Genomic DNA, 19,484 nt, shown 5'->3' with positions numbered 1-19,484 from the left:
AGAGAATTAATCTGTAGAGAGATACAAGAATATCTCACTTTCCAAAGGCAATTACTTCCACTGAGAAAAGTTATTATAACAAAAGCTTTCTACTTTCAAAGTGTGAAATCAGCCTTTGACTGCACACATCTGCAGAAGGAAAAAAAAAATAATTTATTTATCAAATAGATATTACCAATTTAACGTAATATAAAAATCTACATTTGACTTTTAACAGTTTAGAATCATTTCCACACTAAATCATAGAATCATAGAATCACTCAGGTTGGAAAAAACCTTAAAGATCATCGAGTCCAACCATGACCTAACGATACTACCCTAACTATTAACCGTCTGCTAAATCATGTCCCTGAGCACCACATCCAAATGGTTTTTAAACTCATCCAGGGATGGTGACTCAACCACCTCCCTGGGGAGCCTATTCCAGTGCTTAACAACCCTTTCTGTAAAGAACTTTTTCCAGATATCCTGCACCCTGGCATAGCTTGAGGCCGTTTCCCCTCATCCTACCACCTGTCACCAGTGAGAAGAGACCAACCCTGCTCTTGCTGTAAGCACCTTTCAGATATTGAAAGAGAGCAGTAAGGTCTCCCCTCAGTCTCCTTTCCCCCAGGCTGAACAGCCCCAGATCCTTCAGTCTCTCCTCGTAGGGCACATTCTCCAAGCCCTTCGCAAGCCTTGTTGCCCTTCTTTGGACCTGCTCCAGTACCTCAATGTTCTTTCTGTACTGAGTGCCCAAAACTGAACACAGTACTCAAGGCAAGGCTTCACCAATGCCAAGTACAGGGGCCGGATTACTTCCCTAGTACTGCTCACCACACCATTCCTGATACAAGCCAGGATGCCATTGGCCTTCTTGGCCACCTGGGCACACTGCTGGCTCATATTCAGCCATCTGTTCATCAGTAAACCAAGGTCCCTTTCCATCAGGCAGCTTTTCAGCCACTTTTCCCCAAGTCTGTAGGGTTGCCTGGGGTTGTTGTTACCAAAATGTGGGACTGACTCTTGGCCCTACAGAAACTCATACAGTTGGCCTTGGCCCATTGATCTAGTCTATCCAATCTATCTAAATCATGTCACTCTTACTTCAAGTTTAAATCAGTGGTTTATCTATCATACAGCTTGGCAAAATCAAGGCAATACAACCTGTTTGGTCTCATAGGCAACTCACAAACATGTAAGATCCTTTCTACACAATTCACTGAGATTTCAGATATGACTTTATAAATGCAGTTGGAAATGAAGCTGTGATCTTAAAACAAAAAGTCATAAAGAAACCAAGATATTTTCCTGATGACTGCTCAGCCTTTTTCCTTTTGAGTCTTGAAAACAAGTCCTGAAAGTTTCTCTTTCAACTGCTTGATTCTTTGCTGCAGGGTAGCAAGAAGCAGCTGTTTAAAAAAATGGAAATAAAAATTATCCACTGGCAGAAGGACATCATACATTTTTTCCATTTTGCTACTCTTTTTTTCCTTACAGAAGCAAACTATTTTATTTGTTCAGTATCTAAAGGTGGACATACAGTAAGATAGGCTGCTCAGACAACTGTGAAGACCAAGTCTACCACAGTGTTCTGTGACCAATGGTTTGTGCAAAACAGACTGCAAATCTGATGTAAAGCTGTTACACTCCAGCTGGTCTTATCATATACTGATCTTACCTTCCCTTAGCACTTTGACTATGCAAAGTGCAGGAAGCAGAGCCAGTTGCGTCCTAGCCTCTTTTTTCACCATGTTGTACAACTTTGATTTTGCAGGAAAAATTACCCAAACTGTTTTTCAGAAATTAAATCATTAGGTATAAGTCCAGAAGGCAGAATTAAAAAACTAGATTTCTTTAGCGAAGAAATCTGGACAGTTGAATGACAAATATTTAATAGCTCTTCACTTGTCATTTGAAGGAAAAGATGAGTTCTTTTATGTTAAAGTTGTGTAGCAAAGTTAACATTTTCTGTGGATCTTAAAAAAATCACTGCATGTTTTAAAGGCTCATTGGCTTCTCCTTGTGTGGATGTGTTTACTACCAATGCAATATACATTTAAGTGCCTGAAGTCTGTTGAAAACCATTAATGGCCAGAAAGCACATTTATACCCTTTCAGACAAACACATCACATGAAACAAATCAAGTTGGCATAATAGACTTTGTAAAAAAGGATGAAATTTAGAGGGATTTTTGCACATTCGCACAAAAGAAATTACATGGGTTACACTAAAAGCAATGCCTCCTGTTTGTTTCCATGGAAACTACAATAGACACAAACAGCACAATAACACTATTTGATAGGCAAATTCTCAGCTACAAAACACTATTTTTTACTTAGTCATCATCATTAGCAGCATATGCATTTTCTCCAGGAATGAACAAGAGCCTGCATATCATGCTCATAAAAATCTGCATGGCCATCTGGAATGTGGCTTTTCTTTCAGACTACTGTTACCACTGCTGAAACACACCACTAACACTTCACTGTGCTCTCATCCACACCTTGGTCTCCATGAATGTTCAGTAAGCATTAATGGGTGCTTTGAATGGGTGCAATTTTTTCTACATGAAGGACTTCAATGACACACCTTTGCTTCATCTGCCCTTCTATGTCGACGCCATTTTGTCAGACCGCCCCTTTGCTGCCATCTGTCATATAGCAACAAAATATAACAGAATATTGTCAGGAATGTTCAGACTCTGCTGACATAGTACCAACATCTGCCTCTGATGTTGTGGGCCAACATAATAAAATAACAGTGATTGGTTTCAGGGAAGCCATTATACTTCTGACTTAAAAAACTATCAATTCTGTATCTCTTGCTTATAATGTAAACAACAAAGTAATCCTGAATTGTGCACCGTTTCTGTTACCAATAAAAGCCAAGTGGACAGTTTGAGTCACTCTACGTCTTTCAGATGAATAACTGTTGAGGAACATCCTTTGAGGAAGACAAAGGATCAGGGATGGTTCCAAAATGATTTGATTATACATAAGCACCTCCGTGCTGTTATGATGATTCAGTCAAGAGCAACTGGAAATGTTTCTGTCAGTGTCAGTTTTGCAAAGCCATTACACAGAATAAATCATAGAATCATAGAATTTGGAAGGAGCCTCTGGAGATCATCTAACCCAACCCCTTGCTATAGCAGGATCCCTCTAGGAGGCCACAGAGAAAAATGTCTAGGCAGTTTTTGAATATCTCTGGAGAAGGAAACTCCACACCCTCTTGGGACAGTCTGTTCTAGTGTTCTATCATCCTCAAAGTTTTTCCTCATGTTCTTTTGGAACTTTCTACGTTCCATTTTGTGCCCATTGCCTGTTGTCCTGTCACTGGGTACCAATGAAGGACCTGCTCCTACTCACTTGATTCCTGCCCATTAGATGTTTATAAATGTTGATAAGATCCCCTCACAGTCTTTTCTGGACCGAACAATACCAGGTCTCTCAGCCTTTCCTCATAAGGGAGATGCTCCAGTCTCCACATCAGCTTTGTGGCCCTCTACTGGACTCTCTTCAACAATTCCCTGTCTTTCTTCAACTGACAAGCCCAGAACTGGCCACAATACTCCAGATGTAGAAATATGTAATTGACATAAAAATATTACGTATGCAATTTGTTGATGAATTTACTTTGAAGCAAGTAAGCAGACAGAATGTGGGATGTCATCATGAGTATCATTAAACTATCAAAAAAAGAGTTCCACCATGAACAGAAATCCTGAGGATGTTTCCTTCTTAACTGCACACTCATCTATGGTACAAAATACTTTCCCGTGTTAGGTCTATGTCATTGGTAGTTGTGCTGGTAATTTACCTTGACAAATAATTTTATCATAGGCCTCATCAGTTAAAAAGTCTTTATATATAGAACAGTATAAGATAGATAGGGACAGAATCAAAACATGAGAACATTTGTATCTGCCTTAGTATAATGTAAGCACATAGATAAAACAAGTTTGGGTTCAGTGAAGACCTCCTATCTCCCAGCCACACTGAATGATTGAAGAACGATTAGCAGAAAGACAGACTTGTGTCTACCTTTATCAGTCCTTTTTCTCTTTGGTTTCACTGTAGTAGCTAAACCTGAGGCCTGCACAGCCATGACTACTTTTCCCACCCTTCCTTTCTTACTGCTCCTTTAAAACTTGGTGGGACAAAGATGCTTGTTACACCCAGATCAATTACACATTTCAAAGTCATTGAGCTGAGCACGTAAAATTCCTCATGTCAGCTTGCACTTTGTAGCATACATAACCCTGAATGACATATGTGAAGTTGTTCGGTGAGCTGTGATCATCTAGGGATTAGCCTGATCTTGGGTTTCATGTACAAACAAAGGGGTTGGATAAAGGAAGGCAATTTTTTTTTTCCCCTGGATTCTTTTTTTTTTTTAAGTTTTTTTTTAATGAGTGGAAATATATGTCTTCTTTTCAAAGGCTTTAGGCAGAGAGCTTGATATCAACCATTTCTCCTGTGTTGAAAAATAGGCTTGGAAAAAAAGGCTTCCATTGCTTGTGCTTTGCTGCTCTTCCATTCTGAGGCCATTCTTGGCTGCTGTATTGACACAGGCATTCAAACTTGTGTAGGATTCAGCCAGCCAGCAACTGCTTACCAAACCACCACACTTGCAGTAATTCCTACACTCCATAACTGAAGTTTAATTGCAACCTGAGTAAATATACCACATCTCGTTTTTATTTAACAGAATAGAATGGCCTGGGTTGAAAAGGACCATAATGATCATCTAGTTTTAGTTCTTCTGCTATATGCAGGGTTGCCAACCTAGACAAGGTAGACAAGGCTGCCCAGAGCCACATCCAGCCTGGCCCTGAATGCCTCCAAGAATGGGCAATCCACAGCTTCCTTGGGCAAACTGTTCCAGTGCGTCACCAACCTCTTTGTGAAAAACTTCCTCCTAATATCTAACCTAAACCTCCCCTGTTTCAGTTTAAAATTATCCTCCCTGTCCTATCACTATTCACCCTTGTAAACAGTCGTAACTTAATGGTCATAAGTTAACTAGTTTGTGTTCTGGTGCAGCAAGGATGTGTCAACAAAGGGTCAAACTCCTGAAATTCATACCACTTTTTCTTCATTTATTGACCACTATTTCTGCTGGAGGTGCAAAGAACAATCACATTTTTCTATAAACAATAGTGAAAATATTCCAGAAAAGTCAAGTAACCATGTGCTAAGAGCTATTAGACATCATTCTTGCATATGAATGATACAGCATCACTGTTGATACAGGTGAGTTAATGTGCTTGGTAGAGCTTACAAAAACTGTAGATCTACCTACTTACTAGGATCATTTCTTAACTTACTGCCTAAAGGCAGGCTTTGATTCCAATACGTGCACCCAGAGCTGGTGAAGAATTGCTCTGATAAAATAATTTTTTTCAATAATAATTATTTGTTCACGAAGATGTTTGAAAAAAAAAAATAAATGAGGTGTTTGAAAATATGATCACCAAAAAATTCTGTTAAAAACATGCTATCTGCCAAAAGATCCAGATTTGAGCCCTTGCCTGCAGCTGTGTCCTAAAAAGATGGCAGTTTTGTAGAGAGTGTTTCTCCAACGTCATTAGCCAAATTGAAGGTGAAATATATCTGAAATCATAACAGTAATCTTAAGGCCAGCAAGCTGTTTCCCAGTGAGTACAGAACATATATATGTGCAGAAGGTTGGAGGGAGGGGTGGATTTTAACTGATTAGTAGAAGGTTGGAGGGGTTCCTATTTTTAGCTAATTTTAGTCCTTTTAGATTTGGTGGGGGTATGGGTAAAGAGAAACTTTGGAACACACTAGCTCTAAATAATCCCAGATTTTGCATCCAAGATTTGTTATAAAGAGAGTAAAGTAATTGCAGTTTTTCAGTTAACTTTATTCTTTACATGCACACTTTAACCTTCACTTTATTTGCTGAATGGGTGGATCATGACTCATCGACATAATCTCTTCGAAGTCTGCCAGGCTGGGTGCCTTCCTTAATGATATTGCTTGTTTTGTGCATTGATACAGTGACAGTTGAGAAAAATGCTTATTCTCTGAAAGGTCAGTGTACAGCTTAATCTACATCATAGCAATCACTTTCTGCAAAGTCTATTGCTGAAACATAGATTTTAACCTTTTTACATCTCAACTTTTCAGTCTTCTTTTCATTTATAGTGCTCTGGACAGACACATCAGCTATTTGATGTTGAAGTTTGAATTCTTCTCTCCAAAATGTGAAGTTTGGTAAGGTCAAGAGTATATCCATTCTTCCTTATCCACATGAGTATTTTAATGAAAGACCAGCATTACACAGCTCAGTGCTAAAGGGATTATAGAAATTGCAGAGCACAGCTTTCCCAACTCTGTTTTATGGGGAGAATTAAAGCCAAAAATAGTCTGTTTTTTCTCTACAACCCAAGTCTACATCCCATTGTGGCTGGACAAAACCTCAAGAGCTTGTTCTGTCTACCCCTCTGCAGTATTGTTCTCCTGCCATTTGCCCTCAGGCTGTGTTCAGTGTGTAACTCAAGGCAGAAATGAACTTGGTCAGTGAGGAGCATGCAACCTACGCTGCTAGCTACTATATTAAATTAACATTATTATGCATAAAGGCCTTCAAGACAGCACTGTGTTTTTGTTAGTGTTTCAAGCTACGCACATATACACATACTCAAACAGAAGGAGTACAAACTGTTGCAAAAACAGTCTTCTGCTTTTGGAAGCTCTTCAAGACAACCAAAGAAATCATTTAGGTGAGCCAGATGTAGATGTGCAAACATCTAATGAGACAATCAGCAGGAAGGCAGCGAACCAAATAGAAATCTACCACGTGACTGTAGTTTAAGTTCATTGTGTGAATTAAATAATACAGTTCAAAACCTTTTTACATCACTTTGCTGTTCTCCCTCGGCACAAGAGAATGAATTAGACAGCTGTCACCTTGTCTGTAAATAATGTTCAAAGCTAATTTCTTTGAAGAAGTTCCTTTATGTGCATTTCAGTAAGATGAACGTAGATAATTAAATATTAAGATATTTAAATCAAGTAGAATACACTCCACAGCCGAAGAAAATTACTATCTTGTACTGAATCTTTATCACATGAATCTCTATAGTTTTGTTTTGCTTTGTCTTCTTCTATTCAAAAAGAGAAGCAAATGCACTACCACTTGTTCTGCATACAGTGCTCAAGTGGCATCCTCTTTTTTTATCATGCAGCCAAATTTTTCCCTGGCTTATATCTTGCTTGACATGATCATGATGTGAAGTGCAAGATGTGAGGATCCCACTCTGATGCACAATTTCTTTCTGTGCTTTTTATCCACAGCAAGGTACTGAGCAAAGTACATCTGAAGTCAGGGGAATAACATTCACTATGCAAAGAGTAATGCCAAGGAGAAAGATGACCAGAAGTTCTGAGAGAAACACCAAATATTAAGAAAGTTCTACAAGATTTTTAACATCCTTTGAAAAGCTATCAGGACATTGACAGTCAATATCCCATTTCCACATCATCGGAGTCAAAAGAAGGTTTGTCATTGGGCTTTGCCTGGTACATTTAGAAGTGGTCCACTATGGGTCTGTCTTATCAGGAGAAGATGGTGAGCTCTGTGCACTAGGACTAAGCCCATGCTCAGAACCGAGCTGTGTCATACCACTGAACTAACTACATTCATGAATTTATCACTTGTTTGTCAAAAATATAAGTCATGTGAAAAGTAATACAATACAGTGACTGGGAAATGGTTTGATACCAGTTGAGTAAAGCCAGTATGCTTACTTTTGATTCTGTGAATTTCATGTTATGCACTTAAGCATTCACAGATTAAGATATTTCAGAGCCATACATCCTTTGCAGCCATCATCCACAGCCTACAAATGTGGCATGAATCTATAGGAAACTAGGGACCTTTAGCTGTCTGAAATAAAATGTAATTAATACTTATTGATGTTAGTGTTAAAACGCTGTGAAAAGGAAGGTGGACACATGTTTAAGCTCTCAACTGAAGCAGAGATTCGTGGAGATGAGAACAGCAGATCTATTCAAAAGTGACACTGTTTTTTCTTTCCTTCCAAGCTGTTTGATGTACCATATGTTGTTATGTCAAGTCATCCCACATGCAGTCTGTTTTGGTTTGATTTTTAAGAGTCTCACACTCCTTGGGTCAGGAGAACACAGCTAAAAATACATCCTTAAGAGTGACAGAAGAGATACTCTTCTTAGTTTGCATCCCTTTTCTGTACCTGTAGCCTAAAGTCTAATGGAGGGGAATGAAAGTGGTTAATTTATGGGGATGGTGAAAAATAAAAGATTGTATGAAAGAAAAAAAAAGAATGCTGTATTACTATAATAGCTCATTTCCAGACATCATAATACTAAAATATTTTTAAGCATATACTGTTCTTGTGAGGAAGATGTAGCTTCATTTTAGAATGGCAGTGCTCTACTGCATCACATATGCAGCCTTTCCATTTCAGTAATTAAGTCATTTATTGGAAAAGTACTCTATAAATTCACCTACAACGTGCTGTAAAGAAAAACATATACACACAGAGTGCATGAGTGATTTATAGGGACTGGCTGCCTTTAAGCTGTGTAGCAAAATAACAATTCCTTCAGGTTAGATGGCTAGTTTCAGTAACGTGTACTAAATAGTTGCCATGTAATACTTCCCTGTAAACTGATACATGGCAAGTTGTCACTGCTCCCTGCACTATAAAAATTGTGACAAACATCCTGAAAGAATGGTCTGTTTTCTGTTTACTGCTCTTTCAGGATTGTGAGGGGAATAGCAAGCATATTTATAATTAAAGATAGCGCACAATTCTTTTGTGTTGTCATTTTACCTATAAAAACCCCAGGGTAAAACAGTTTTGTATGAAAAGAAGCACATATGGAGCTGCTGATGGGATATTCTCTGCTTGAAGTATGGCTTAGAGAGAAGAAAAATTTTGAGCACAGATCTTAACAATAGGAAAATAAATAGGATTCCATCTTGTGCCTCTATCTTCTCAGCATTCTCATATAATAGCTATTTCCAAACAAAACTTCTCCTGGATGGCTATTACCTGCTTTTATCGTCTAGGAAGATGGGGCTGCCTGTAAAAGCACTGTCTGCACTGGTCAGAAACCTTCTTAGTGTGTGGAGTCTTTCAGGTATTCGTCTTTCACAAAGGCCAGGCCGAAGGAGCAAGAATGTTTTCTGGTGACTCCTGTGGGAAGTGATGGAGCCAATATTAGAATGTGTGCTTTTAGGAAAATATCAGACTTACAAGAAAAACATGAAAAATCAGTTCTGAAAAGTAGGAAAGGTGCTGTCTTTCAAAGAGAAGGAAAAAAGGCATCCATGTTACCAACAGATTTCAACCAAAGAACACAAGATCTGCTTTTTCACAGAAAATATTGAAAACTCGAGTATTTTTCATCTCCCTGCCATATCTACCCTTCTAGGTCTACCTGAGAGGCTGCAATCCTGATGTTGCCCAATCTTTAGGTGGTTGTACGTGGGCTTCTGAGACCTCTCTCTTTTGTAGTGTCAAAGTTGCATGACATGTCTAAGAAAAGAACCACTGGTATCCAATCTAGGTAACAGACTATTTCTTATGAATAAGGATCATCTTACTACCATAACTTCTCACTCTTCCCACATTAAACAATCTTTCTGGTTTTAAAATTTACTAGCTGGTGACCCTAGCTTTAAAAATTTTCAAGGCTTTGTAATTTTTGTTCTGATCAGTGTTTAAATTTTAACATAACACGCACACAAAGTTTTGCCAGTTATGGAAACAACCTCTATACCTATGCCTTAACCGGAACAACCGAGCGTCAGTTCATTACACTCCAATTTATTAACATGCCTCAGTAACTTCCGATGGGAACCAGCTACAAGTTTTCACGAGAGCATGGAAATACATTTTGAGAACACAATAACAATCTGCTATGTGACATCTTTTAGACATTGTAATGGAAAAGACCATGGCAATTTTATTTGGGCTTTATGGAAAATAATAAAGTATAGAAAATGTATGAGTTGAGCACTGTCAATGAAACTCTGCAATCAGATTATTTTTCTCCCAGGCTGTAACTCCTGCTTCATGATGCATAGCATATATCACAACCTAGTATTTCCCAGTAGAGCCCATAACAGTGAGAACTATTGATTAAATGTTAACCCCTTGACTCGGAAAGTTGAAATTTCACAAAGTGCATCCCATTACCAGCAATGGTAATATGTCAGAAAGATCAACAATTCCAAACAGTTGCTGCACCATGAATCTTTATACGTGGATTGGAATTTAAATCAAAATACTTGAAACTTACTTTTCACTGTATATAGCAGTAAAACAAATACACTTCAAAAGATAGTACTGGATAGTCTATGCAATTATGAACACACATATATGTATTTAATTATATAGTAGTAGAATATCAAATTACCAAATTGCAAGTTACAAAATTCAAATCTGTAAATATAATATGCATATGCAATTCAATGTACTACTATTTTAAACATGTGTTTTTCAACTACCACATTAAAATTGGTAGTTTCTAATAATTGGTTATTTGCATGTATAATTGTATACTGTAAGTATATAAATGCGCATTTCTTCTTAACATGAAAGTAAGTTAGTTTACTTTGAATTTCTTCACTTGTTTTCTTTCTTAAATTCAACTTCTTCTTAGCAATTTCCTTCCAAAAACTTTGACATCTGGCTTGTAAGACAAATTCACATTTCAGTTTTTTTTTCTGAAACATTTATGAGATGTACGATTTTCTTTATCTGAAGAAAATATATAATTTAAGTTAGAATATGTTCAGCTCCTAGAAGCATAATTGGCATATTTAGAAATAGGCAATTCTTAAAATATTCATTCAGACGAAAACCTTTGGGGTTCACACAGCAGAGAAAATCTTCAAGGTGAAAAATACTGGAATTCTCTGTAACATGTTCTCTGGATGGCTACTTTTGACTTCATGATGCAACCATGATTTTACTCACAGTGAATTATACTATAAATGCTGTTAACAAAGAGAGATTTAAGCCAAAAAAACATAAAGTTTTGGGAATTATAGAACTGGGTCAAAACTGTGGTTTTGTCCTTTCATTTGGTTTAACTCTTTTTTTGTCTTCACTACTTAAGAAAGTAATATCGACTGCAAGCAATGCTATTAGTCTCATTAGTGTTCCAGAAACCAATGCTTGAAGACGTGTTTCTGTTCCACAGAAAGGTTGTTGATGCCCACTTCCTGGAGGAATTCAAGGCCAGGCTGGATGGGGCTTTAAGCAACTTAGTCTAATGGAAGGTAGCTGGGGGATGGACCTAGATGATTGTAATGGTTCCTTCCAACACAAACCATTCTATGATTCTATGACATTTAGATGCCTGCTTTCACTAGGAGTTAACTCTAAAATATATCAGAGGATGTATACATCTACAGTATCGGGGCACAAAATCCAGACACGGCATATCAGTGTGTAAAGCACTGCTATATCTGCCTCAGAAGTGTTGTAGGACATTATAAAAGCATCTTCAGTGACACACTGTCTTAATTAAGAGCTTTGTAGCAATGTTTATGAAATAATCCATAAGGCTACTGCTTTGGAAAGTCCTTATCATAGTCAATGGTAATAATACGACTTACTTTTATCAGCAGCAGCGTAAAACTTACACACTGCACTAAATAAGGTGGGAATATAAGAGTAGTCCTCCAGAGCTGTACTTTTCATTACAGGGGAGTTCCACTGCAGTGGATTTTATGGAGTTGTAATTTTATGCAGTGTGTTTTTTGATTCCTTATTTTTTATCTAGATGTATTCAATCAACTACTTTAATTCACTCTCTGGGCAGGCTGTTAGTTACTATGAGACATACTTTCGCTTGCTTGCAAACAACACACAGCAATATTCATGATAGATAAAAATGCACCTTGAAATGCTTCTTGGGTTATTGTTTTCTCCTCACCCTGCAATGTATTTCTTAGGGATGGGGGTTATTTTTGACACTGCAGAAAGAAGGTAGTGGTCAAAGGTCCTTTTACATGTTTAGGACATTTATTATGTTGCCCATAATGATGCTGTGATTACTGCACGTTACACATGTCCGACTTAATCAATGAACAAATTACAATGAATATCAAATCTATAGGCAAAAATACACAAACACACAAAATCACATGGACGCTGTACTAGAGAATTTGTCATAGCAAATAGCTAAAATTCCTCACTGGATTGCTTTAAAACCCGAGCTAGCCAGACAACATTGCACAAGCAGGGAAATCAGCAAATGGTGCCTCAATTCCCTTTGCTCTCTTGAGTGGATCAGACTTGTTGGACCTCCATTGTGCAACACTCAGAATAAAACCAAGTTCCTCAGTCCTCCCTCTCTTTAAAACATTCAGAGAATGGCTGCCCAAGATACAGGGTCAGATGAAAAAAAAGGCCCCAAACAGATTTTGTGTAAATTTTGTACAGGTTCAGCCATGGTTACAGTGCAGCTCCTTCCTGCACCTCAGGTGGCCTAGTGTCATTGGGACTGCTTGGAACACTGTCTCTACAGTCACATGGTGTCAGCCTGCCCTGTACCACCCAACACCTGTTTTTGCCCATGGCCCAGGCTCTAAGTAGTGTCATGCTAAGTCTCCAGTGTGTCCACGCCAATAAACCAGCATACGGCATTTAGAAGGCACTGGCAGTACTGGGCTCCTTATACAAGCAAAAGATAAATGCTCCCTTTCTGTGACATGGCCACAGTCACCTTTCTCCCACTATGCAATAAGCAGTCTAAAGCAAGCATACAAGAAGTGGGAAGTCTGGATTTTTAGACATTAGGAAGAAATTCTTTATTCAGAGTGTGGTGGGTCACTGGCACAGGTTGCCCAGAGAACCTGTGAATGCTCCATCCTCAGAAGTGTTCAAGGTCAGGTTGGATAGAGCTTTGAGCAACATAGTCTAGTGGGAGGTGTCCCTGTCCACAGCAGGTGATTTGGAACTAAATAGTCCTTAAGGTCTTTTCCAAACTACTGTACGATTCTATGACTCTCTCAGCCAGTGGAGAACCAACTTTTTCCATTTCCATGGAAAATGTACAGACACGACCAGAAATGTTTCTGGGAGTTGCCCAGCCTGTAAGGCTGTGATTCAGATGGGATGGTTGGTTCTCTGGCTGAGCCTGTGACTTGTGAGATAGGCATGGAAGACTGGAGGAGCCGGAAAGAGAAGGTAATAGACAGGAAGGAGCCTGGCACTCCCTGCTGTCATGCTGCAAAGAGCAAAAGTACAAATGTACTTTAGAAAGGAACAAGCTAATTCACAGGCCATAGGTACATCAGAAGAAAGGCAGAGACAATTTCATCTTGCTCAGGAAGTCTTCAAATCAACAATAGATAGGAGAGGATGCATATAAGAATATTTCAACATTTATCTTCCTTAGCATACTCTTTCCTGAACATTGTCTCAGAGCAGGGGGCTGGCTTAGGAAGCCTTTACTTGTGAACCACAAGGAATGTTCTACTGCACCTTCTTCTGCAAGGCAGGTGATTCCAGCTCCCGGCCCTCTTTGTGTATTTTATACCAAATATTAATTGATGAAACGGTGAAAAGAAAACAACAGAAACAGTCCCACAATCTAGTTCAACTTCAAGTAAAAGCTCAAGAAATACAGCTGTGGACAAGGGGACTTGGTTCAACCTCAGCACTACATCAGAGCACAGTGCTCCTGTTGTGCTTGCAATTTGCCATCATATGCCGTTTTGGGTGTCTGTAGTTGTGGTGTTAGCATGTTTCTCATAAAGTACAACACTCATTTCACAGAGACCACTAAAGAACTGACAGGTAATAACAACCCAGATGACCCACAGGTGAAGGCCTCCATATCTCATTATGCAGTCCCTTCATTGTCCAGTAATCCCAAGTACTTTCTGTCAAGGCCACAGTTTTATGTCAGGGAAGTAAACTTTCAATCATGCTGAATATTTCTGTCCCTTTTCCTGATCCTTCCTTCAGGACAGGAAGTCCCTCAGGCTTTTCAGGTCTGAGTTGCTGTATTGGGAATGTTTTTTTCATCGGCTCACGAAGCCTGAAGCAGACATCAGTAGTCCCAAGCGCACAGAGCTCTAATTGAAACCATTCCCAGCAGCTCTGTATCTACACATACACATCCTGATTATGACAAAGCTCATGAATAATCACTGGTATGAACTTGTTCTTCATTGTCACAAGTTCAGGAAAGCAATGGGGATCCAATTGCATCACTCAATCCCTCTGCATGGCAAAGATGACAAAGTTCCCGTTTCTAAAAATAATTACATAGCCCAGTGTGAATTTGTGCTGCAAAGGACACCAGGATGACTCACAAGCATGGAGATTATGAAAATGTATTTGTGCTGCAGCATTAGGATTAAGACTGAGTGATGTTGTAAATATTCAGCTTTACTTCAAGTTTCACCTCAGCTCTTCAAATTTCTGGCTAACCCCATTTGATGAATTAATGCTGGACTGCTGTTTCCTTAAGCATCCAAAAGTATTCTCTTCTAAAAGCCTTTACATGAATGCAGCAAAATCTGCTTTTAGTGCTGTGCTCTCCCTCCCTTGTTAACATATGTGGTTTTCAAAGGGGGAAAATATAAGTCAGGCAATTTCTGTTTTCTGACCCTATGAATCTAAAATGAGATGGTTTTATTGTCTTCCTTTATCCACACTGTAATTGCTGTTCCTGGTGTATTTCCAGAATGCACCTCTCTGGGGATCCACACACAATCATGGTATATTATAATATTTCAATACTTTTGTTTTCTTCACAGCTTTTGCAATGCTTTTCTTTCAAATGCCTGATCCTCACTGGCACATACTGGAGTACATCATTGAAGTCAATGAAAAGTCATTTAATTGCACCCACTGAGGATTTGATCTGAGACCTTTAGCTTTATCCATGGTCTACCACAGCTTAAAAACTTTGCTCTATATTTTGCTCATTTGAAGACTATAACCATAATTTTTATATGCAAATTAAGGTTACATATCAAACATTCAAATAAAATTTTATGATTAAATGCTATGAAATACAATTGCTTTTCTTGAGGTTTTTAGTTCACATGGGGTACAGACTACAAAACATTCTAGTACACTTATACACTATTTTCCAAAACATTCTTCTGACAGAATTTTAAAGCCAAGTCTGTTCAAGTGTAGATGAGATAAAAATTTCTGAAATAACAGCAAGAGGCATTAGCTCTTTCCCCATGAAGACAGTCAAGCACTAGAGCTCACTAGCCAGAGAGGTGGCATAATCCTCACCAATGGTGGTTTCAAAGACCTGCCTTGATAAAGCCGGGGCAACCTGGGCTGATCTCATGGCTGGCTTAGCTTTGGGCATTAAGTTTCACTAGAGTCATACTGGGGTGCTTTCCAACCTAAACTATCCTACTAAATCAAAAATTTACTATCATAAAAGAAATATCATGTTGTTCTTCTCAGCTTTCATAACTGCTAAACTGTATGTGTTTTATGTTATCTAAGTGTACTGAAACACCTTTGGCATTTGTTATGGTAAAATTAATAGGCTGAAATAAATAGAGAAACACGAAGGTATATCAGAAAAACAGGCATTGAAACTGAGATTGCTTTTTGCCCTCGAAGTTGTGTTTTCACCTGCACTCTCAGAAACTCAGATTAACTTCATGTTTTGCCTGCTCTCCTGAGCAACATATTTGGACATTTCAAAATATTTCCTGCATCTTGCAAACTTTTAGCTTTATTTTCAGTTGTAATCTTGTCATTAGTAAGTATATTTACAGATGAAAATAAATAATGTATCTATGAATTACCTGTATATCTACTGAATTTTGGAAGCTCAGATCCAACATTTATCTTTAGTTCAGTTCCAAACATACTGACTTTTTTATTTTTGGCCCTTATATATTTTGCTTCGTGTTTACCTATCTTGGAAGAAAGCAGGTATGGCAGGTGCTGTAGAGAAAACATGCAAAGATCTCTTCCCTTGAACCAGAAAGAAAAAAAAAAAGAGAGGAGTTTGGGCTCAGGGAGAGACTTCCAGCAGTTTATTGATCTTAGTAACTCTCCATGATGTTCCAATTTAATGGACTTTTTGTCTTGGGAATCTGTATGAAATGCTGTGTGCAAAGGAATACAAAACAGTAACTACTTGTTTAACAGTATTTTGTATTTCCTCTAATCATAATCATGGCCCTATTATGTTCAGTGTTCTAAGCACGCACAAATGAACTGTTTGTGCCTCAAGAATTTACAGCCTAATGACTATAGAGCAGGCCACAATTACTTCGACAACTACAAATACAAACTGAAAATTTCAAAAGCAAAGTAAGATGGAAAGCACTGTTTTTACTTCCAGTCATCTGAAACATGATTGTCTGGTCCAAACCAGTTTCCTAGGCTTAGTGCGCTTTCAGCAGCTGATGGAGAGATATAGCCATCTCTCAAGGCAGATTCACTGCATTCTAAATCCACATCAGGTGATATTTCAATTCTGAAGCCAGATCCAGGAAACTCTTTTCATAATTTTGGAGGAAAAGCATCTAAAACCAGAATGAAAATTGCTTTAAAATCTTCCATCTGAATTTTTTAATTATTTTATGAGTTTAATTATTTTATAAGTTCCTAGTTTACAGTAGAAAGAATTCCACATTCAGACCTTTCTCTACTTTTCTTTATCTCTTCATGAAATATTTTAATAGTAAAAATGAAATTGATGGTTTTTTTCTATTTAAATTCATATCTTTTTTTTTTTTTTTTGCTTCTTTGCCTTTTTAGAACTGTCTAGTTTTAAATTTTCTAAGTGTCTAAAATTTTGAAATTTATTACTGGGATTTATAACAGTGCTTGCAAGTATACCTGGAGCATAACAGTTTCCAAAGAAAAGGAGTGGGAGGGAAGAAAAAAGAAGAAATGGAAGGGAAATGCAAACATTATTTCCACAAACAGAAGAGATTAAATGTACCCATTCCATTTTATTACAGTAAGAAAAAAAAAAGGGGGGAGGGTGTAAAAAAAGTTAAAAAACATAATGTATTTCATTGCAAATATTTTTCTTATAATCTGAAACTCTCAGTAAAATATTTTTAAAATCTATCCCCAGTCTACAACCATAACCAATTGGAACTTCTTTTCCTGTAAAAAGATACTGCTTAGAACTAAATACTTGTAAGTAAGTAAATAATCTTCCTATCCAAAATCCAGACAATTCTAAGAGATATATGGGACCTTAGCAACCTGGTCAGCTCCGCTCTGCCTGCAGACTGCCAGCAGACCGTTAGCACAGAACTAATCACCTTGAAAACATCACGGGAAAACTCTGGGCTCATACTGATATTGATCTATGACTCCCATGCATTTGACAAGTTCCTCTGCAGCAAAATAAGCCATGATAAGAATATCTAAGTAGATATTTAGATTAGGGTACTATTGCCAGGGTGTGTTAAATTGACATTCGAGCCACTGCCACCACTTGCCATTTTTTGCAAGTCCGGTATAACTCTCTTAGTAATTAGGCATTGAGCACATGAGGTGGTGTTCAAAACCACAACTGATGGTTAGAAATTGGCAGGACAGACCTCTGAGGAAAGAGCTGAGCATAATGAGAGCTAATTTATAATAGACTTGCTGCTGTGAATATGGGGAATGTAGAATATAGGATCAGTTGGGAAAAGGGCAGTGTTGAGGAGAAGACGGCACCTCATTACTACAAGGCCCTCTGTGATTTTGACTTACCACAGAAGAGGTGTCCCTACTAAATTCTGTTGCTTTTTATTTTTCTTTTTAATCTGTGTTCCCTCTCGCCAGTCAGAAGAGGCTAATGCTGATCTATCTGCTGCAGTGCAGAGTCGTCTCAGAAAGTAGAGGGCAACCAAGGCGAATCACCAACAGGGCACACACTAGTTGCTGAAAATTGCTAGGCTAGAGCATTCATTTTAAATGTGTGTCTTACTCCTCTCACCTCAGTGCAGATTGAATGCTCATCAGTGTACTGCTTATTGACCTCACTGTGCTCATATATGGAACCAAAGCAGTATATTATCAGGATTATTTTCTTGCCTTTACAGTGTTTTTAATACACCTTGAGAAGTGCACGTCTCATAAGGCTGTAAAGCTGAAATGCATTGTAAAGAGGGGGAAAATCATATAAACTAAGCATTGAAGAAGTGCAGAAATGAGAACATTTCCAAAGAACTCAGTTAAAAATGCATTTTAGACATCACAAAAAAACTTGTATCATGTTGTTTCTTTCTCTGTATAAAGGTAATAAAGATTCTGACTTTAGAACCATTTAACTAAAGCACATTTCTAATACCATAGTCCACTGAGTTCCATAACACCTTCTTGCATTGATTTCTAATGTTCCACATTTAGTAGTCACCCATTTATTCTAGTGGGTAATAGGAATAGTATTTATGGGCCAGAAATGCTTTGAACAGCTCCTGTCCTTGAGAAGCCATTTGCTGCACTTGTACTCCTCATATACTCTGCTCTGTCATATTTAAGAGGCTGCTCACATGTACAATACTGTGTCTTCAGTTCCAAGAGTAAAAAGCTTTCCTTTTCATAACCAAAAATAACTCTATACCTGTATATTCCTAAATACATTTCAGAATTTTTTGTGAGCTCTGAGCACTTCGTACACAGCAACTTAGCCTTGGAAAAATCATATAGTGTTTGAATGACGAGGAAAATATACCACAAAAACTGTTGCTTGTAGCTTTTTGAGTGCAACAACAGTGGTCTGTACAAAGAAATAAACAAACAGAAATGATTTGCTTTGCACATTTATTTTTTTAATGAAGATTCTTTGTTTTGGTGACATAATACAATTAAATATAACCTTGATAATGGCTCCAAAATAGATTGTGTCTCTAGATGAATATCACTGTTGTAGGAGAGGCATTTTAAGATATTTAGCCTAAGAGGTATGCCTCTTGCCATGGAGGAAGTCAGTTACGTCACATTCAGAGACCTTGGCTGTTTTACCTCTGCCATTTTTTCTGAATCCAGATACTTTCTTGACCTGTTGCTAAACCTATTCATTTTCCTTGAGTTTGGATCAAAGAAAATCAAAGCCCATCCTGAGCAGGATGTTGCCCAAGAGTATTAGGGTACAACATGGTAGAAGTCAGAGAAAGCTGAAGAGAGGCAAGTACTTTCAATAGATTTTATCTTGCATACCTAATAAACTATGGTGCTAAAATATTTGGTACTTTGTACTTATTAGAAAGCGGAGGTATCCCTCATACCCTCATCTTTGTATCATAGAACTAGAGTGCTGTCCTTGCAATAGGCTAAATATTTTAAAGGAAAAAATGATATGGATTAAATGCTCCTTGTGGAGCCTTCAAAATGTAATTGATTCACATGAAAACGTGCATCTCCTTTCTAGAGCACCTTCTCTGTTCCACATTCTCAGCCTTATAAAGCTCTACTGTGACTCATTAACACACAATGGACAGAAGCAGGAATTAGTCATGCTGCTCTATG

This window comes from Meleagris gallopavo, chromosome 4 (assembly GCF_905368555.1).
Source record: "Meleagris gallopavo chromosome 4, MGAL_WU_HG_1.1, whole genome shotgun sequence".
Lineage (NCBI taxonomy): Eukaryota > Metazoa > Chordata > Aves > Galliformes > Phasianidae > Meleagris > Meleagris gallopavo.
This window is presented reverse-complemented; position numbering follows the sequence as displayed.